The 21,759-nt window shown below is 41.1% G+C and overlaps 1 protein-coding gene across 9 annotated transcripts in view; it reads right to left on the bottom strand.

Moving 5' to 3' along the window:
- Sgms1 (sphingomyelin synthase 1) overlaps window positions 1-21,759 on the bottom strand; it is a 248,832-nt gene that overhangs the window by 152,565 nt on the left and 74,508 nt on the right. For 8 of the 9 annotated variants that reach the window (XM_013017174.1, XM_013017178.1, XM_013017179.1 and 5 more), the window contains one exon: window positions 16,330-16,414. The gene's annotated coding sequence lies outside the window, so the exon portion shown is untranslated. Of the gene's footprint in view, window positions 1-2,627; window positions 2,676-16,329; window positions 16,415-21,759 lie in introns of all 9 variants that reach the window. The other variant, XM_013017180.1, reaches the window with a different exon arrangement.

The following is a 21,759-nucleotide window of genomic DNA, read 5'->3' as shown; positions in this document are numbered from 1 at the left end:
TGACCATACTACATACAACCTCCTGCACAAACACAGATCTTGTTCATTTTTAAATAGCAGTTGGTTTAATCCCAATCATCAAAAAGATTCAGAAAAAATATTTCTGAATTACTAGCCTTTTCTACTTATTGACTTACAGAGTCTCAGATCCAACAGTGCTGCTATCAAATTGTTGTTTGTTTGGTCTTTTTATTGAATGCCATCCTCAATTTTTTTCCTTTGGTGGGGTTTTGACCCCAGTCTCAGATCTTTCCCCAGGAGGTAAAAAGAGACAGTCAAAATTGTTTTAATGGTTCCTTCCATAAAAACAATTATTCTAGAGGTACTGAATATGCTAAAAAATTTTAACCAAAAACTGTTCAACATTCACTGTGCATGGGCTTATTACTAGACAGTAGTAAGAAGGGAGGCAGGCTGGATAGGATGGCAGGATGATGATTATTCCTATGATCCCACCTGCTCTGAAGGCAGAGCTATAGAGGATACAAGTTCAAAGCTAGCCAAGGCAAAAAGTCAGCAAGACCCATCTATCAACAAATAAAGTGTATGTGATGGCAATGGCCTGTAATTCTAGCTATAGAGGAGGCATAGGTAGGAGAATTGAGGCCCTAGATTGGCCCAGCAAAATGTAGGAACCAAATAAGAATATAACCTAAAGCAAAAAGAACCAAAGATCAAATAACAGAGCACTTGTCTACCAATCACAAGGCCCTAAGTTCAAACCCCAGTACTACCAAAGAAAAACAGAAAGTAGAAATAGGGCTACTTTTTTTTGAGTAATGCAAGCAATCCTTGACTTTGAATGATTCAACTTATAGCATTTAACTTAACACAGATGCCAAAGTGATACCCATTCACTAGGAAGTGTACTTCCAAGCTTGAATTTCTACCTGCCATGCCAGTGATATGCAGTCCACTTTTCTCTCAAAGCATTGGCCCAGGGGCAGTGAGCTACAGCTCCCAGACAGCCAGGCAGTCACGGGGAAAACAGCCAAAATCCCATAGCTTACTGTGGTGCCAGGTACCAATTTATGATGGGTTTATCAGAACAGAATTCCATCATAAAAGGGAAAACATCTACATTGAAACATTTTCCCAATTGCTGTTTTCTAGCTTGTCTAACACTGACATTTTAAAAAGAGGAAAAAGCAATCTTTTCTATTCGTACTACCTTTAGGGGGGAAAAAGACAGCCAAACTCTGGTATGGCATATTTAGAATCCTAGTTATTTAGGAAGTCATAGTTCAAAGACAGCCTGGTCATATAGATAAGACCCCTTCTCAACCAATAGCTGAGAACATGACATGCATACATCTGTCATCCCAGCTATGATAAGAAGCCTAAAATAGGCAGGTGGTGGTCTAGGCATGTATCCTGGCAAAAAGCAAGAGCCCAGCTCCAAAATAACCAATTCAAAAAAGGGCTAGAGGAATGGCTTAGTAATAAAGCACCTGCTTAAAGTCCTGAGTTCAAAACCTCAGTACTGAAAAGACAAAAAATAAAATGCAATAAAAATTTGATCTGGCGTGGGAATGGTACCCTCACACCAACTCCCTCTCCACACTTAGCTTAACTGAAAGACTCATCCAAGTTTGAAAAGGAAATGAAAAGGTGGGTTCCAGTGACTCACACCTATCATCCTAGCTACTAGGGAGGCCAGGATCTGAGGAATGCAATTCAAAACCAACCTAAGCAGGAAATTCCATGAGAATCTCCCAATCAACTGTCAAAAACTGGAAACAGAGATGTAGCTCAAGTAGTACAACACCATCCTTGAGCAAAAAAAGCTAAGAGACAGCTTTCAGGCCCTGAGTTCAAGCCCTAGTAGCAGCAAAGAAAAGAAGAAAGAAAGAGAAAGGAAGAAAGGAAGGGAGGGAGGGAAGCAGGAAAGAAGGGAAGGAAGGGAAGAAAGAGAGAAGAAAAAGAAAAAGAAAACAAAGGAAACAAAACCATAACCAAAGGCAAACTCTTAAAGCCAACAAGTACTTATGGAGACCCTTCCTATAGATTTAGCGGGAAGAACAACCCCTTTCAGTGTCTCCTCAGCCCCACAAGGAGCTCACATTTTCCTAACCTAAGAGAACATCTACCACAAACAAACAAGAAAAGAAAGCTAAAGTTCTGTAAGGCAGCAGCAGGTACTTCAGAGTAATAGGAAAAGGGATGATTTGACTCTAGTGACAAGAAAGGTCTCTCTAATAAGAAGTCACTAGAAAAGAGGCCCAAGGGAAATGGCGACCAAACCACAGGCTACTTGTGGAAAGCTATCTCCCAAACAGGAAAGAGAGTATCCAGCTTACCCCCTCTCTAACCACAAGTCACCAAAACTTTCTATTAGAAGATATAACCCACACTTCTCCTTGCTGCTCAGACTGGCACTGGATAGAGACCTTCCTCTCCCTCCACCCCTCCCACTCCCCTGGCCTCTCACCTCCCACTACAAACCACAAGTAAAAAGCTATTTCCCCAGGGGGATATTTTTGGTATCCCATCATATATAGATCCTACACATTATACACTGTGTTTCTCTCAGCCCTAACCACAACTATAATTAAAATCATTATTTCTATAACCCCATGGCTGCCCCCCCCCCACACACACACACGCGCACACACACACACGCTAACCTCCATAAAGGCAAGGGTGGTATTGGCTGGAATCTGCATCTCTGGTGCCTGAAAAACAGAAAGATCTGCTAAATATTAGGGGAGGAAGGAAATCTTCTTTTTCTTAAATAGACTCCAGTTACCAGGTTCTCTCAAGGACTTTCTTCAGCTTAGTGAACACCACAGCTTTCCTTCCCGATAACATTAGTTACAATAGCCAGGCACTGGTGACTCATAAACTATAATCCTAGCTACTCAGGAGGCTGAGATCTGAGAATCGAGAGTCAAACCCAGCCAGAGCAAGAAAGTCTATGAGACTCTAATATCCAGTTGATGAAGCTGGAGGTGTGGCTCAATAGTAGAGTGCCAGCCTTGAGCAAAAAAATGCTAAAAGGGGCTGGGAAGTGGCTCAGTGGTAGAGCGCTTGCCTTGCATGCATGAGGCCCTGGGTTCAATTCCTCAGCACCACATAAGCAAAAAGAAAAAAGTCGGAAGTGGCACTGTGGCTCAAGTGGTAGAGCACTAGCCTTGAGCTGAAGAGCTGAGGGACAGCGCCCAGGCCCAGAGTTCAGGCCCCACGACCAACATCCTCCCCCCCCCCAAAAAAAAAAACTAAAAGGGGAGCTCAAAGCCCTGAGTTCAAGCCCAGGACAGGCATACATTTTTAAAAAGCCATGATGCTGGGCGCTGGTGGCTCATGCCTATAATCCTAGCTACTCAGGAGGCTAAGATCTGAGGATCGAGGTTCAAAGCCAGCCCGGGCAGGAAACACTGTGAGACTCCTATCTCCAATAAACCACCAGAAAACCGGAAGTGGTGCTGTAGCTCAAGTGGTAGAGTGCTAGCCTTGAGCTGAAGAGCTGAGGGACAGCGCCCAGGCCCAGAGTTCAAGCCCCACGACCAACAAAAACAAAAAAAAACAAAAAAAAAGCCATGCTGTAAAAATATATAGATATAGTGTTTAATTTCATTTCAGCTTACAGAACTGTACTCTTAAAAAAACATCAAAGCAAAGTGCCCCTTCCTAAGATCACAAAGGTCAGCCACAGACTTCTTCACATCCACATTAGAAATAGGCACATGTGTGTACTATTTACTCTGGGACAGGAAGTAAAGGACAGTGCTACAATCTCAGTATTTACAGTAACCACCATCCTCCCTCAGCCCCCCCTCCCCAGTCCCAGATATTCTAAGCACTGTGCACATATTACCTTATGGAACTGAACTGATCCACATGAATGAGAGACTCAACTCAGGAGCAGGAAGGAGTTCTGAGCTCCAAAATTTTGCAGAATATGGCACCAAATAGACCAAGTGCAGGCCATGTCCTGCCCCCACTTAAGAGTCCCGGAGAGGGAGAAGGGAAGTGATTGGTAGGAGATGACACAGTCAGCTGGTGCCTAGGTCTGCCCATCAAGTCCAGTCTTGTCACCCATCCTTACGGTAGACTGAACTGACTCATAGAAGGTCCTTAAAACCCTCAGAATAAATACCCTCAGAAGTCAAGCCTTCCTAAGCAACATTGCCATGTTATAAAAATCCTAAAGTACCATTTACGGCAGAGTGAAAACAAACAGAAGGACTTTATCATCGTCTGTGCTTGCAGCTGCCACTGATTTGAATCGCACAAGTCTCCTGTCTCAGCACTCCCATGCAAGCTCTTCTGAGCAACAGCAGCTCAGGAACACCAAGGCCCTGGGCTGGGGCCAGCAGGAACTGAACTAAACTGGCTAAAAAGCAGGCGGCGGTGGCACTCTTTTATCAAACACTCTGGGATGCCAAAACACAATTTTCATGCATGACCACACGCCTGCACAAGAGCACAGCAAGTGAAATAAGGCCGGAGCCTAATTCATCTCTGTGCCTTCAACCACACTCTGATTCTTATTATCTCTGCAGTAGCCTTATACTGAAGTGAATTTCAGGTGCAATCCAAACCATTTTCTAAATTAGCCAGCTAACAACCAAAAGTCTGCAATAATAATACCACTTATCAGCTACCATCAGTTCTGCCTGGCCAGACTAAGCAACCAGTTGCATGATATGAAGCTCTTGTGGAGAAGTCATCTTAAATGATCTCACGAAATCCTGGTTGGGAGTGGAGGTGCGGGGGGGCAGGGGGGGGGTGATACGGGAGGCTTCAAACCCAGACATGCCCTCTCCCTGGAGAAACAGCACTCAAAAAAACTTCTGTTCTGACCTGTAGTACAGTGACCAGTGGTCCCTATGATTAAGAAGAGCCTCAGCTTAGCCTGAGCAGAATCGGACCTACTCAATCCCACCACAGACCCCCTAGGGGCCGCTCACAGAGTGGAAGCTCAGTAAAGATGTCCATTGACTGCCGCCACTTAGCCAGGCCCCACCACCTTATGCTTAAGAGTGCATGGGCCCCCACTGGTGCTGTGTAACAACAATAATCATACTAACAATAACCATCACTTGTTCTGTGACTTTTTCTCTTAATAAATATCAAATGAGAATATATATAAAGAGTACCTCAAATATGTAAATAGCCAAACATGCTAAGGTACCACTTTTGGAGGAAGGCTAGGGGATACAACTTCACAGGCCTCTACCACTCTTGCAAAAGGCCTCAAGATACAGAAGAGCATAAGTCAGTTTAACAGGGACTGAATCCCAGAGTAAGTGGCTAAAACTATACTACCTCCTGCTCTCATGAAGGCACTGGTATCTCAGGAGAGGAAATCTCAGGTGAGATAAAGAACATTATTCTTTTAGCATAATGTTAGGCCATCATTGATGGCTCATTCCCCTTCAAAATTAGTATTTTCTTAGGAGGTGGTACTAGCATTTGAACAGGGGACTCAGGCTTGCTAGGCAGCCATTCTACTATTTGAGCCATGCCCCCAAGCAATAAAGACAGGTGTTTACCAGTCATAGATTCAACCAAACCAGAATTTAAAATATCTGGGGACAGAAAGAATGACATCACCCCATTTGTTAGGAAATGGAAAGACTTGGAAAAAATTATATTAAGTGAAATAAGCCAGGCCCAAAGAAACATAGGTTCCATGGTTTCCCTTATTTGCAATAACCAGTATACATCTAGGACAAGCAGAAAAGGTCAAAAGCTATGTACATATGACCATATAAGAGGATGCTAAGCAAAATGAACACCAAGATAGGGACACAATTTTTTTTCTTGCTTGCTACTGTTTCTAACATATTTATAATGTACCATGTGATTTTTTTTTGCTTCTTTGTATGTTCCTCCCCCACAGTATAACCCCTGTTTTCACTGTATTTGATGTCAGTGCCCTGCATCTTGTAATCTTGTATATACATTTCTTGTATATACATTACAAGATGCCTTGCATCTTGTAATCTTGTATATATATATTAGAGGAGGAGAAGGGAAAAACAGGGATACAGGGTGACCCATCGTAACACTGAGATGTACAGACACTATGTTGAAAATGAACTTTACAACTTTGGCGTGGGGACGGGGCAGGGGAAAGAGGGGTAGTTGTGGAGATGGGAGGGAAGGGATGGTAGGGGAAAAACAAAGGAGGAGGCAACAATGCTTGATAGGAAATGTACTCATTACCTTGCTCATGTAACTGTAACCCCTCTGTACAGCATTTTTACAATAAAAAAGTATTAATAAAAAAGAAACTTTTCAGATATGATAAATTACAGACCCAACCTAATCACACAAGTACTTAAAAAAAATAAAAACTTTTCCTAGATTGTGCTACAGAAATATGGTCAGAAAGAAGATAAAAATGGAAAAAGGGACCATGACCAAAAACTACTGGCAGCCTGTGAAGGAAGCCATAAAGAAAAAGAAAGAGACTATTGGCTCAAGGCTGTGACATACTGACTTTAGCTTACGTGACCCTTGATCTGAGCTACGAAAGCCGGAGGCAAAAAACTAGGGATTTTATGCTTCAACTTTTGTGGTAATGGGTTCCAGCAGCAATACAAATTAATACAGAGGAAGAAGAGAGATTTTAAATCTTTCCACATGTTCTGAATATTCTCTCTCTCTCTCTCTCTCTCTCTCTCTTTCTATATATATATATATATATATATCCCCTTTTACTCTTATTTAGTTGAAGGAGGGAAGAAATTTTTTACCTTTCTTTGTCACAATTCCCTACCAAGAGCTTTTACATTACACATGGTTACCTCAGTCTAAAATATCATGAGTTTTCTCCTGTTAACTACTCACCTGTCAAGGCTCAGTGTATTCTATATAATGTCTTCCTGCTTGTAATTCTCCCCTGTGCTGAATTTAAGCTGGCTTTGCATGGTTGAGTATCCCTGATCAAAGGGTAAATTGCCTCAAAAACAGGACTCATTCTTCTGTATTAACCCAACACCTAATAGGGTGTTGGCAACACATATGGTTAATAATTAGCAAGTGTTGAATTGAAGTACTAGATCACAGTAAACCTGAGCCAATCTAGGAAGTCCGAGTTTTAAGCTATCTCAATATTTGATTCCACTCTAGTGATGACTCTTTCAATGGCAAAAGACCTAGGCAAATAGACCGAACAAAATTTGACTAAATGTTCACATAGTCCAGACTGCAGCTAAGGTAAGAACCAGCAGTGTTTTGTTTATTCTCCCAAAGCATTCTGTTATCAAAGATCATGGAGCACCCCACTCCCCCTGGAGTCATTAGAAGCCAATGTCCTTGAATGAACTGCAGCCTTCTGTTTGAATGAGACATCTTGTGTTAGTAGTGGCTTAATAAATCCTTATCCAATCCTAGACAAGTGGAAGACACACTGAATTCTTCCTAGTTATTTAAGCCAAAGCATATAATCCATTATTTTTGTGATTGCTAGTGGTGTTTTTATTTTTAAAGGCCAATTTATTGAAGTAGAATTTTCTCATGTAGTAATCCATCCTTGTTAGTCAACATTTCTTGGAACTTTGACAAATGGAGCTACAATCCAATTTCCTTTATCCCCAAAAGTTCTCTATGACCTTTTGGTCAGTCCTCTATCCTGTCATCTGTTCCTGACAATCATGATCTGTTTTCTCACCTATACTACCTCCTTTTTTAGAATGGTATTATAATGGAATATTACTTAGTAATATTCTTGGATTATGCATATGCATATATACAAATATATCCATATTTGTAGTATCTTTGTTACTGATGAGGAGCATTTCAATGGCACGTATGCCAGTTTGTTTTAACTATTCACTAGCTGAAGGACATGTAATGTTTTCTTAAAGTTTTAGAAAATTCTGCTAAAAATATTAGCCTAGTTTACTGCATAGAGATTCCTATTTCTCTTGGACACAGATCTTCTCACTTATATGGTAAGTGAACGCTTAACTTTGTATACAACTATCTAACTCTTTTCCAAAGGAGCTGGTGCCATTTCCCACTCCTACCAGCAATGGACTAGAGTCCCAGATATCCTGCATCTTTTCCAGAACTTGGTATTTACCTTATTGGGGGGGGGGTGTGGCTGTTTTAATAGATCTATAGTGTTCATCATATTATGCATCTTTTTTTGTTTTTTGTCCGTCGTGGGGCTAAAACTCTGGGCCTGAGTGCTGTCCCTCAGCTCTTCAGCTCAAGGCTAGCGCTTGAGCCACAGCACCACTTCCGTATGCATCTTTTTATCTTTGAATTTTGAAACAATTTTAGATTCATGTAGAAATTGCAAAAAATAGTAGCATTCTCAAATATCCCTCATGCAGCTTCCCCTATCTTACAAAATCACAAAATAGGTATTAACATTGTTCAATACTATTTATCAAAGATTGTTCAGATTTCACTTTTTCACTTTTTCTCATATAGTACTATAAAATTTTATCATATGTATAGCTTTATATAATCACATCCACACTCGGCATCTATTTTGACCCACCAAAGTACATATATATATATATATATATATATATATGAAAAAGATCCTTTTTTAAAAAATGAGTTTTTTATTGTGAGAATACTGTACAGAGGAGGAGTTACAGTTACATGAGCAAAGTAATGAGTACATTTCTTATCAAGCACTGTTGTTTCCTCCTTTGTTTTCCCCTACCATCCCTTCCCTCCCACCTCCACAACTACATTCCCTCGCCCCCACCCACCCCCAATCCCCGTCCTAAACTGTAAAGTTCGTTTTGGACATAGCATCTTGTACGTCTCATTGTTGCAATGGGTCTACCTGTATCCCTGTTTAAACAATTTGTTTCTCCCTTCCCCTCCCCAAATTATACCAATATCAAACACAGTGAAAATGGTCAAGGGGAAAAAGGCAAAAGGAAATAGGCATCATTTAAAAACATCCTCCCCTAGAAGGACTTTAGTAAATGATGCCTGGTTCTTTTGCCCTTTTCACCTTGACCATATTAAAAGATAGTTATCTCCTCTCTGACTGCCACGTGGAAATCACAATTGACAAATTACTTCACGTTCCTGTTTATTCCTTTTTTATTATGAGTCAGACCTGGTAACAAGCAATATGCACAAGACAGTAAACTTAAACAAGGCCTCCTGCCTTTAAAAGAACTCAAAGTAGGAGAAAGATTCATACACATAGTTATAAAGAGTGACAAGTACTTTCCAGTAATGAAAAGTAAAAATTACAATCAAAGACAAGGCATGGTTTGGATAAAATCAGGAGGAAGAACCTTAAATATGTGCTTCATTGTCAGGCCTAGTGTCCAAATCCTCTGTAAGAACAAGGCCAACCAGGTGACTGAACCACTTAATACAAAATACATAACATGTTCTCATGGCAGAGGCTCTAAGGAAGACCTCCAGACTTCAGAACATCAACAAAGCCCACTCAGTTTTCCTTAGGTCATATCTTTACCCAAGAGATACACAGAATTAGCAATTACACAAATACCTTAGGGACATATTGTCTCAAAAGATTCTTTTTGCCGGGCACTGGTGGCTCATGCCTGTAATCCTAGCTACTCTGGAGGCTGCGATCTGAGGATCGCGGTTCAAAGCCAGCCCAGGCAGGAAAGTGTGAGGAGGAAAGTCCGTGAGACTCTTATCTCCGATAAACCACTAAAAAACTGGAAGTGGCACTGTGGCTCAAGCGGTAGAGTGCTTGCCTTGAGCTGAAGAGCTGAGGAAATGCACCCAAGCCCAGAGTTCAAGCCCATGACTGACAAAAAAAAGAGAGAGATTCTTTTCAACAACCTAAAGAGATGAACCAAACTCCACTAATAGAGATCCCTTAGTTACATAGAGGTCTGGAATTTCACAAGAAAAATGCCATCAGAAAAGAAGACTAGAAGAAGTCTTTGTTGGCTTTTGGCTAGTGTCTGCCATGACTTCCTCCACTTACCTGAGGAACTCACCCTCATCTTTTCCCTTTCTTTTCCTTTATTTTTTACATGCATGCATGTACTTACATACAAGAAACAGGGTTTGAATTTTAGGCCTCATGCTCTTCAGCTTGTCTTGCTCACAGTTGGTGCTTTACAACTTGAGCCATGCCTCCAAGTCCATCATTATTTTAGAGACTTTTCTGTCTGGGACAGCTTTAAACCACAATACCCCAGGTCTCAGTCTCTTATGTAGCTAGCATTACAGGCAAACGTCATTGGTGCCCAGCTTTCAAGGAAGAATCGCACCCCCTTCCTCTTTAGCCTGTACATATTTTCCTTACTGATGCTATTTGTCGTCTTTCTCTCCTCATTCTGTACCAGTGGCCCCAACCATATAATTCATCTCTTATCTCCTGACATCTATACAGAGGTCAAGCTTTCAGACACACAGTGAGTCAATAATGTTTTATGGACACACAAGACCTGACTATCAGATTGCAATGTTAGAGCTTTGAGGGAGCAGATCACGTGACACACAGGTCTGATGGAGATTGGAGGCATGGTTCAGGCAGTCCAGTAAGAATCAATACTACATAATAGCTAAACGTAACCGGAGGAATGCCTGGGTATCTGAGTTAAGTCAAGGGAAGGGCCAGAGGAAATGGAGTCAGAATTGGAAACAAGACACACCCATACTCAAGATAGCTCAGGACGCACTTGGCATTGACTGGGCAAAAGTGGACAGAGTCTGCTGAGAAGAGAGGAGTGAGGAGGGAGGGAAAAGACAGGCTCTAAATCCCTAAGGGCATCAGCCAAGAGCTGGGATGAAAGACCTGGCGCTGAAAAGCAGCAAGCATTTACAATAGCTGAAATGGACAAAGCTAGAAAACCAGGACAGGGGCTGGGAAGGTGGCTCAGTGGTAAAGTGCTTGCCTTGCATGCATGAGGCCCTGGGTTCAATTCCTCAGCACCACATACGCAGGAAAAAAAAAAAAAGAAATTCAGGACAGGGTACAGAAAACAAAGTTTTCTCTTTCTACAGAGACCCAATCTTTCCTAAATTATCATAGTCACTTGCAAACCCTTCTAGAAGCTGTCTGTGCACAGGGCAATGACCTGGGTTTGGTGGCCTGTGGGGGTCTCCTGAACCAACTCTAAGAAGGCTCGCAGGCCACTAAGGAGCCTTTGGAAAAAGCAGACACTGCTCTTGTCCCTGCAGGAGATTTGAGTCTCTACACATAGTCAAAGTTCCCTTCTAACGATGCACACATGCAAAAATTCCACATAAAAAATGCTAACTGAAAGTGGGGCTGTGGCTCAAGTAGTAGAGTGCCAGCCTTGAGCTGAAGAGCTCAGGGACAGCTCCCAGGCCTAGAGTTCAAGACCCACCACCAACAAAAAAAAATGCTAATTGTTTTGTAATCTAAATTTTAACTACCACAAGTATTCTAGCCTGTGTTTTCAACACTTCTAGCTGCCAAAATCAATCATATTGCTTTGTTTGTTTATCATGCTGGAATTGAACTCAGGGCCTTTGTGCCTGCTAGGCAACTGCTCTGTCACTTAAGCCATACCCTAATCCCTTTTGGTTTGGTTTTTACCTTAATTTAAGGTCTGCATATTGCTGCCTGGTTTGGCCTGGAGCTCAAGCTCCTTCAACTTGCAGCTCCTAATCAGCTGGGTTTGCAGGCATGTGTCACCACACCTAGCCAATCACAGGACTTTTCAAGCAGGACTTTCTCTTAACAAGCCTTTCTTTTAAATCTCACTTTGTCACCCAACAGCATCCCAGAGTGCTATCATGACATCTGGAAAGGAGGGGGGGGCACCATGGCCAAGTAAAACTGTCCCTCCCAACTCCAGCTTGGGAAGGTCACCAAAGCCCCAGGGGAGGCTACCAAAGAAGCATCACTTCCAGCCAGTTTACTTAAGAATAGACATGCAAGAGGAGGATGACTATGACTCACAGGTGTCATACACAGGATGTTAAATACTTTCCAAATCCTCAGTCATCTAAAAGATTACTAATTGACTTAAAGCTGATAACTCTAAAAATCACATTGAGTAAGTATATAGTCATTAATTAATGAAATCAACATTAAGTTTTATATTAAGCTCAAAATTAAGCCAGTTAAGCCCAAACTATTTTAGTGTGTGTGCATGCGTGCATGCATGCATGCGTGTGTGTGTGTGTGTGTGTGTGTGTGTGTGTGTGTGTCCTGGGGCTTGAACTCAAGACACTAGAGTTCTACCACTGGAGTCACAGCTCCACTTGTGGCTTTCTTTTTTTTTTTTTTTTTTTTTGTCAGTCATGGGGCTTGAACTCTGGGCCTGGGTGCTGCCCCTCAGCTCTTCAGCTCAAGGCTAGCACTCCACCACTTGCGCCACAGTGCCACTTCCAGTTTTCTGGTGGTTTATTGAAGATAAGAGTCTCACGGACTTTCCTGCCTGGGGTGGCTTTGAACCATGATCCTCAGATCTCAGCCTCCTGAAAAGCTAGGATTACAGGTGTGAGCCACCAGCACCCAGCTAAATTATAGCTTTTTGATGGTTAGAGTCTCATGGACTTCCTGCTCAGGCCAGCTTTGAACCACAATCCTCAGATCTCAGTCTTCTGAGTAACTATGAATACAAGCATGAGCCACTGGCACCCCACTTTGTATACACACTTTTAATAGTATAAGATATTTTGACACGGGCTGGGAAGTTGGCTCAGTGGTAGAGCACTTGCCTTGCATGCATGAGGCCCTGGGTTCGATTCCTCAGCACCACATAAGCAAAAAGAAAAAGGCCGGAAGTGACGCTGTGGCTCAAGTGGTAGAGCGCTAGCCTTGAGCTGAAGAGCTGAGGGACAATGCTCAGGCCCAGAGTTCAGGCCCCACAACTGGACCAAAAAAAAAAAAAAAAGATATTTTGACACAAATATTCCTAAGTATTGTTTCACCTCAGAAACTGGATCTAATATTGCCCAATGGTAGGACAGCCCTGGGAGCAGCAAGCATGACAGTACCCCAGAGGAAAGGTCACAGCCTGTCTTTTTTAAAACCCATGAAAATTCACTCCAAATCAAAGCTGAGTCTAATATCTTTCCATTTTCCTCCTACCCAAGCATATTGTGAAGCTCAAAACAACCCAAACAAGTTATCAAAAAGCTGCCTGTGAATACCAAACAAAAGATACTCTATATCATTTGCCTACAGATGCTAAAAATGTAATCCATTGCAATTATGCATCTGCCTCCATGCCATTGTGTTTTGTCATAGGTATTTCTGAATGATGCAGTCTAAGCAAAAAAAAAATGCTCATTTTTCCTAGTTAAATGTAATATTTTGGTGATTGTCTAATGCTACGGCTTGAATGTATCCCCAAAAAGTTTATGTGTTGGAAACAACCCTCAAATTCATATGTGCATTGTATTTGGATGCAAAAGTTTTAGAAAGTAACTAAGATTAGGTCATAGGATGGGACACATCCAGGAGGGTGTTGATGAGTCTACAAGGAAGAGAGAGCCACACTAGCAGGCCTGCTCTGTCTCAACTGGGGTACCCTCCACCATACTATAGTAAAGCAAGAAGGCCCTCAGCTGGTACATGGTGCCACCATGCTCTTAGAATGCCTAGATTCCAGAACTGTGAGCCCAACAAACTATTACTCTTTATAAATGACCTCATCTCTAGGATTTTGCTGTAGCAACAGAAAACAGGTTAGGACACATATCTACCACATGTCTCAAACCTTGACATAGTACATGTTTATAATAAATAGCCTTTAATATCCATTCTTCCTTTTGCAACGAGGTATCTCCCTATGTGGCTAGGCTTCCCAGCCAACTTGTCCAGGTCCATCCCTCACTACCCCAACTCCCACTGTGGAGCTTCTGGAGTACTTGGCTACTCTAACCATTTGGAAAGCACAACCCTGCAGTAATGCCTAAACTGACAGCCAAAAACCCAGAAGTTGAGGACACAGATATAAGAAAGTGCAATCAGAATTCACTATCCAAAGGCAGAAAAGCCACAGAACCTTCTGGCATTTATATTTCCTATGTTTTAAAGCACAGGGCCAACACAGGCAATCTTCAAAGCCCCCCTTTACAAGCTCAGCACTTCCTAGGAATACAAGCAGTGCCTACCTTTCTAAGATTATACTAGTATTACAAGCATCATACCTACAAGCTACAATATATAAGACTTTGCAGATTAGAGACATGCCTCATGAATCACTTTCATCACAAAATCTACACACCTATCATAGCTGTGGGGCCTCTACAAAGGTACAGATAGCTGCCTTTGAGTGATCATGCTGCTATAAAATGAATAAGAGACTACTGAACCACCAACTTCCCTTGATATTCATTCTGAAGGATTTTTTTCTTATGCCAAAATCCAAAGCAATTTAGCATTCTATAGACCAACACCTTCATATTGCTGCCTAGACCTTTTAAAAAGATGTGGGACTCAAGGCCATCATGCTTACAGACTTACTGCCTCTAGTTCATAAGAGCAAGCATCTATTTTCTGCACTCCATGTGAAGAAGAAAGGCACCCACAAGCAGAGAGCCCCAACCGCATTTTTCACATCTAGGATTCTGAAAAAAAAGAAAAAGACACTTCGACAGAAAATAGATTTGGAGGCTTAATAGACTGGTGCTGAATAAGTATTCTGTTCCAACGTGTTATCCTAAGAGTAGTAATACCAATTTCTAAGGGAGTAAATAGTCAATAGACTAACAAGAAAAAGTACCATCAATGCAAATATATAATTCAGCAGACTTGCCAAGGAATCACTATTTTAGTATTTTCTTATATTTAGGTGAAATAAAGGCACGTAGTTTACTGTTTAAAGTATAAAATATATGAAGAACTCATCAAAAGGCATGCATAAAAATGCATTTTAAAAAGTTACTTGGATACTTCTAATTCAGGAATCAAGGTGGATTGGGTATCTTCAAACCTCTCTCTAAAATCTAGAATATTATTTTATTTTAAAGAATTTTTTTAATGCAACGCTTAGCTCCAGGTACAAAAACAAATCCAGGACCAATGCAGTGACCGGCCAGCAAAGAACCCTGAGGAACCGGCAAGGAAGAGGGCTGGTACTGCCCTGGGGACAACCGCAATCACAGCATAGCAGGGGCATCCTCACCTCCAGCTGTCAGCAAGTTACAAAAGCTCCACCTGAAACCAGGACTCTAAAGGAAACAAACAGCTATCCTGCCTCTCTAATGTGGTCCTTTGGGTCCTAGGTTCTAGCAAACCCAAATTTCATGACATAATACCTCACAAGCCTAAGATATAATTATCAAATAAAAAATTATTTTTTAATGGTAGACAGAATCTTGCTATGTTTCCCAGGTTGATCTAGAGCTGTAGGCTCAGGCAATCCTTCTGCCTCTCCTCCTCCAGTAGCTGGGTCTGCAGGCACCCCACACCCCACAACCAGATCACTATCAGCAAAGCATACACACTCAACATGCACATACAACATACAAACAAAAATTTGAACCACCAAGGATCTCACATCCCAGTATTATAACAAAGAAGATACGATGTAACTATTACAGTTTAAAATTACAAGCAGTGGAGTAAAAAAGGAACCAAGCAGCAACTTCAAAAAGTATTCAGAAAGATTTGAAGCAGAAATAGACAATTTATAAATAAGAAAATAAAGATACAATCATTAAAACTAAATGTGCAAGCCCCATGCTGGTGGCTCATGCCTGTAATCCTAACTACTCAAGAGGCTGAGATCTGAGGATCTCAAAGCCAGCCTGGACAGGAAAGTGAGACTCTTATCACCAACAAAACTACTCAGAAAAGGCCAGAAGTAGAGCCTTAAGCAAAAGAAACTCAGAGACAGTACCCATGCCCTGAGTTCAAGGGCCAGGACCAGCACACAAAATAAACAATTACTATTTGCTAGAATAGAATTTGACGATGGCACTCAAAACACTATTTAGTTCATGCAGCTGGCTTTTCTGCTCCAAGTCAAGGTCTTTATTTCATTTCACTGGCACTTTGAAAGTGGCACTGGCTTAGACTGCTCAACTCCAAAGGCAGCAGAAGACCTGGCAACTATAATATAATCTTCCCAGGATAAAGACCTTAATCAAAGCAAGTCCACATTAAAGGAAGAGGTGGGTCTGGGCCTCAAGGGATTCTCCTGGGACTTCTTATAACCTTTCCTGTGGGTTTTATATGACTCAGGCTAATGCAAACTTCCTGTGTCCTTTCCTGCCTGGTCTACACTGTTTGTCTCTTGAATAGGGGGCGTACCTCTTCAAGCCTTTTTCCAGCCCACCTCAAACCTTAATGGCCTTTCCTTGGCTGATTTTGCTTCTACCAAATCAGGATCTAACATACAATCTCAGAACAAACCAGGAGCAATTACAATGAACTTCAGATTCATGAGTTCTTCCAGAACGGGTGAAAGTAAGAATTTGACTTACCAGTGTAAAACCCTCTGCTGTGCTCCAACCAAAGTCACTCCTCTTGAAATTCAGAAAGGCCACAACTCCTTCACTAAAGTTTTACCTGGAATAATAAAGGCAGGAAATGAGAGAGGAGGCAGCCAGCAAAGGCCAGAGTCCACTGGGGAAATTTCATTTAATCAATCAAGTAAACACCTGACCAGTAAGGGAGACAAGATGCCACCAGAATGACAAGGTATTTTGTCTAAGGCCATTTTTCTAATTTAGCCAAAGCAACTCCTATTAAGTTCATATTTGTAGAAAAGATTACTGTTGTTTACAAAGAGCTTTCACAAGCAGTTTCTCATTGAAACCTTAAGATCTTGAGAGCAGATAAGCATTAGTTTTGTTGTTGTTTGTTTGTCTTTAGACAAGTATTAGTTTTAAGTAAAGGAGCAGCTTAAGTTTTCAAAGATTAGGGAATGGTTCCAAGACCATTCAGCTAATAATACAAAAGAGAAATTAGAACCAAACTCTATGGCTTCTCCTTCTAGTCTTTCCCAAGACATGAAAATAACACTATGGCTTCATCCACCTTAAACAGCAACATTATTTCTTATTGCACTAGATATGCTTTCTGTCAAGAGAGAAATAGCTTTGTCTAGTGAAAGAATATTATCAAAAAGTATACATGGCATAGACAACCCAAATAGATGAAAACCTATACCAAGGTAGTTAGCCAGTCACTGTATCTTCACACATATCTTCCTTAACATTCGGTTGATTGGATGTTGTATTGTGTCAGTACTGGAACTCAGGGTGTGAGTGCTATTCCTTAGCTTTTTCACTCAACTGGCACTTTACCACTTGAGCCACAGCTCCACTTCTGACTTTTAGCTGCTTAACTAGAAATAGTTATGGACTTTCTTTAATGGCTGGCTTCTAACTGCAATCCTCAGACTTCAGCCCTGAGTAGCTAGATTACAGGTGTGCGCCTGTAAGCACCAGGCTAGCCTCCTTGTCTCAAGTCACAGTTTTATTGCTACTCTTTTACATTTATTTCTTTTAAAATAAGTTCAAATTGGCAGAAAACTTGTAAAATAATAAACATACAAAGAATAGGTACACTTGACCTAGATATCCCTTCTATCAACATACAGTATAACTCTTTTACTTAATGATTCATTTAACTCACACACTCAACTTTTTTTTTCCTTAGCTACTGGAGATACATTTCATGTATCCATGTCCTTTACCCCTAAACACTCCAGAAATTATTTTCTAAGAATATACTGTTACATAACCACAATGTAACTTCAATCTTAGTAAAGTTAGCATTGTTTAACACTTCTACCAAATGTCATAATCAATTAGCCTAAGCTAACAATTCTTTTGCCCCATCTCAGGTTCCAGTCCAAGGAGAGTTCATGCATTTAGCTGCCATTTCTCTCCATCTTTTTTTAACCTAAGATAGGTCATGCATCTTTGCCTTTTATGACACTGACACTTCAGAGGAATATGACCTCTTCCCTTTATATATTAACAGAACATTTCTTTTTTATTTGTCTGACATTTCCTTGGGTGATTCCTGATGACTCAGTTCAGGTTATACATTCTCAGCCAGAATCTACAGACATGATATAGTTCTCTGAATATCATATCTGAGGGCACGTAAAATCTGTTTTGATTCTAGCCAAAGTAATGTCCAATTTCTCCAATAAAATATACCATATTGGGGCTGGGAAGGTGGCTCAGTGGTAGAGCGCTTGCCTTGCATGCATGGGGCCCTGGGTTCGAGTCCTCAGCACAACATAAGCAAAAAGAAAAAAGCCGGAAGTGGCGTTGTGGCTCAAGTGGTAGAGTGCTAGCCTTGAGCTGAAGAGCTGAGGGACAGCGCCCAGGCTCAGAGTTCAGGCCCCACGACTGGACACCCCCCCCCAATTAAAATAAAATATTTTTCTTTGCAATGTATAGGTGATCTGTGGGAAGACTATTTTTTTATTTTTTATATTTTTTTGGTTGGTTGTGGGGCTTGAACTCTGGGCTTGGGCACTGTCGCTCTTCAGCTCAAGGCAAGTGCTCTACCACTTCAGCCACAGTGCCACTTCTGCTTTTCTGGTGGTTAATTGGAGGTAAGAATCTCACAGACTTTCCTGCCTGGGCTGGCTTTGACCTGTGATCCTCAGATCTCAGCCTCCTGAGTAGCTAGGATTATAGGCGTGAGCCATCGGTGCCCAGCTTGTGGGGAGACACTTCAAAGTGACACAAAAATCTTGTCCCACATCAGAACTTCGCCTTATGTAATGCCAGTACTTGGAAGGTCACAAGTTCAAAGCTAGCCTATGTTACACAGAAAATTCCAGAGCAACTTGGGCTCCATAGTGAGATCCTACATGGAATGGGAGTAAGGGAGGAGGAAAGGGAGAGGAGAACTACCGCTAGATTTAGCATCCATTAGTAATGTTTGCTTAAACTTTACAAACTATGATGGTTATAATATGCTGACTCCAACATTCACTCCCCCATAGTATTCACAATTTGACATTCCATATCATTTATTTATCTATTTACCTAATTACATTTAGTGCCAATACAGAAACCTTACTTTCCTAATGATTTATAGTTTATCCCTATATTTATTTTGGTACTCAGACTGTTTCAGATTTAGCCAGCAGGAACACTTCCAAGTCATCCTCCATGTTTATGTAGAGTAGACCATTGTATTTTTTTTAATATTTCTTAGATTTTTCTTTCTGCCATTCAAAAAACAATGTTTTAGGCTCATCTAATTACCTGCTCTGTCTCTGCCCTAGATGAAGTCACATCTCCAAAAAGCCCTGGCTCCCCTCAGTGAGGGGATTCAGTGACCGTTTTACACTTACTATTTTTAATAATTGCTTCTCATCGTGAATATGGGTCACATTTTTCTGCTTCTTTGCATGTTTCTTTTGTCAGCAGATAATTAGAGGGTCTCAGTTTGGTCTTGGTGATAACTAAATTACTAGAGGATCTTCTTGGTCCTGCAGACTTGGTTCTACACTCAGTTAAAATGGGCCCATTATGATTAAGTCCTTAGTTTTAGTCTAGCAGGAAGTCTATTTAGATATGGTCCTCACTCCTAGGATGTGTGGCCTTTCCCATCCCTCCCAGTAAACCATGACCTCTGGCCTTTCCATTCTGTTCTATTCTAGCAGCTGCTTTGCTTTACCATGTATAGGTCTCAGTGCTTGACTAGCTTCCTCTCTCCCCTATCCAGCCCTGAATATCAAGATCTGTCTGCCTTCTCAATGCCATGAGGAAATATGCTCTGCCAGAACTGACCTTCCCATACCTTGGCAGGGATAAGTCCAAACAAAAGCCAAGTACCTTTCATGTGATTCCTTTCTCAAGGATCACAATCCTGGCTGCCTGTTGCCCACTGCCAGTGGCCTCACAGATAGATGGCTTTTCTTTCAACTGTTTAAAATAAGAAGGCAAGACCAGATCTACCCTTCTTTTTGTCTTCATGCTTCCAACATTATGGCTATTCTGAGAAAGGTGAAGGATTAATGCCTTTCAGCTTATTTTAATAAACACTACTTAAGTACTTCAAAGAAAACCCAATCTAACAAGTGGTTTCTGCAACACTGTGATATCAAAATGCTCTCTAGGAGTAAGACAATTCCAGAAATGATGACAGGGAATGCCAATTTTCCTTCCAGAAAGCTGACAGTCACTTCAGATGGGTGGTGGGCTAACACTGCGGCATACATTTCCATTTGCATGGCTTCACAGGGCCACACAAAGCACCATGCTCATTCAAAGCAATGACAGGTCATTGCTGCGCTTCATTTTCTTGTTTCTGTGCATGTACTTGGGGATGAGGAGAAGACTCCTTTTCATCCTCATTTTCTATTTTTACTTGTAACCACTACCCCACAGAAAACAATTTAAAACAAAACTCAAAGAGAAACTCACAATCCTCCCCCCCCCCCGCAAAAAAATTATATTTTCATCAGATTCTGTGAGAAAACAGGAACTTGCAAAATGGAGAACAGGTCTTTCCCTGAAAAGGGTAGATTTATGCCCACTACATGTATGTATACACAGAAACACACACACACATACACACACACACAGGACTCCCTCTGCAGATATCCTCTACTTCTTTTTGTTCTCCCTATTAGAAATCCACACTGCAGCCCATCTAGTTCAATTCTCAAAAGCTATTAAAGTATAAGAGTTTTGTTTTCCTTTGGTTTTACACATCAGGTATTCTAGAACTTGGAAGTGAGCATCTGATGGAAACAGTACTGACCTACCCATCTATCCTCCTTCACCCTGGCATTTCTCATTGTCTAGGACTCTGCTAACAGGCCTCTCAAGGTCTTGTGGGTTTCCTGTGGACCCTGTGGTATTGTTTCCACAAGTCATCACGTGGCAGCACTATAAAGCAAATCTTCTGTGGGTCACCATGTCCCAGGAATTCAGTAGGAACCTCTGGACTGATAAACAACACCCTCAGCATATGTGTTCTCTGCCCACTTTTCTATTCTACCTCCCCATGCTGCACACATAAAAACTACTCATGAAAATCTGTTGTAATTTCATGCCCACACCCTTTCTTCTGAGACAAATTCTCTCCCTCACTTTTGATTTACTAAATGGGCTTCTGTAATCACCATCTGAAACTGGGTCTATTTATGATCTACCTCGTCGCTCTTATATATATATAATTAATAAAATAAATAACTGTACTGAGCACTTTCAATGTGCTAAACATAGATGAGAACTAGCATCCATTCTCTCAATCTCCCAAAATCTCTATGAAGTAGGTGCTATTTCTATCAGCTAACTAAAGATAAGCACATAAGTAGAGAGACCACAGGGTCCCAATCTCATATAACTGCGAAGTGCAGAGCTAAAGATTTGATGGGAAAGTTATTATAAACAGAAATAAATATATTTAGTTATAAAACTAACAGCATAATGGGGGATACAAGGAAGACCCAGAATGTCCTTGGTGACACCAGAATAATACTAAATAAAGCATAAGAATAAAATGTAGCTTATCAGAATCTTTTATAAATGGATTCCATAACTATATCCATAAACTAATACCTCTAACTCCAACCATAATTCTCATAATAAAGAACAAAGTATTTTACCAAGACAGGGTGATAAACAAGTCTTAATAATGGCATGCATATGGCTGAATTAAAAGTAGTAGAGAAAAAACAGGAAAGGATGTTCTTCCCAGGAATAAAGAAAAATAAAAAGATCAGGCCAAGGATGATGAACTACTCTTAGAGGGAAGAATTAAGAATATGTATGTAAGTAAATCAAATATGTCCTCAAAAAGTTCTTATACTGCCGGGCGCCAGTGGCTCACATTTGTAATCCTAGCTACTAAGGAGGCTGAGACATAAGGATCACAATTTGAAGCCAGCCTTGACAAGAAAGTCTGTGAGTTTCTTATCTCCAATAAAC

The sequence above is a fragment of the Dipodomys ordii genome, unplaced genomic scaffold (assembly GCF_000151885.1).
Source record: "Dipodomys ordii isolate 6190 unplaced genomic scaffold, Dord_2.0 Scaffold34, whole genome shotgun sequence".
In the NCBI taxonomy this organism is placed as follows: Eukaryota; Metazoa; Chordata; class Mammalia; order Rodentia; family Heteromyidae; genus Dipodomys; species Dipodomys ordii.
This window is presented reverse-complemented; position numbering and strand designations above follow the sequence as displayed.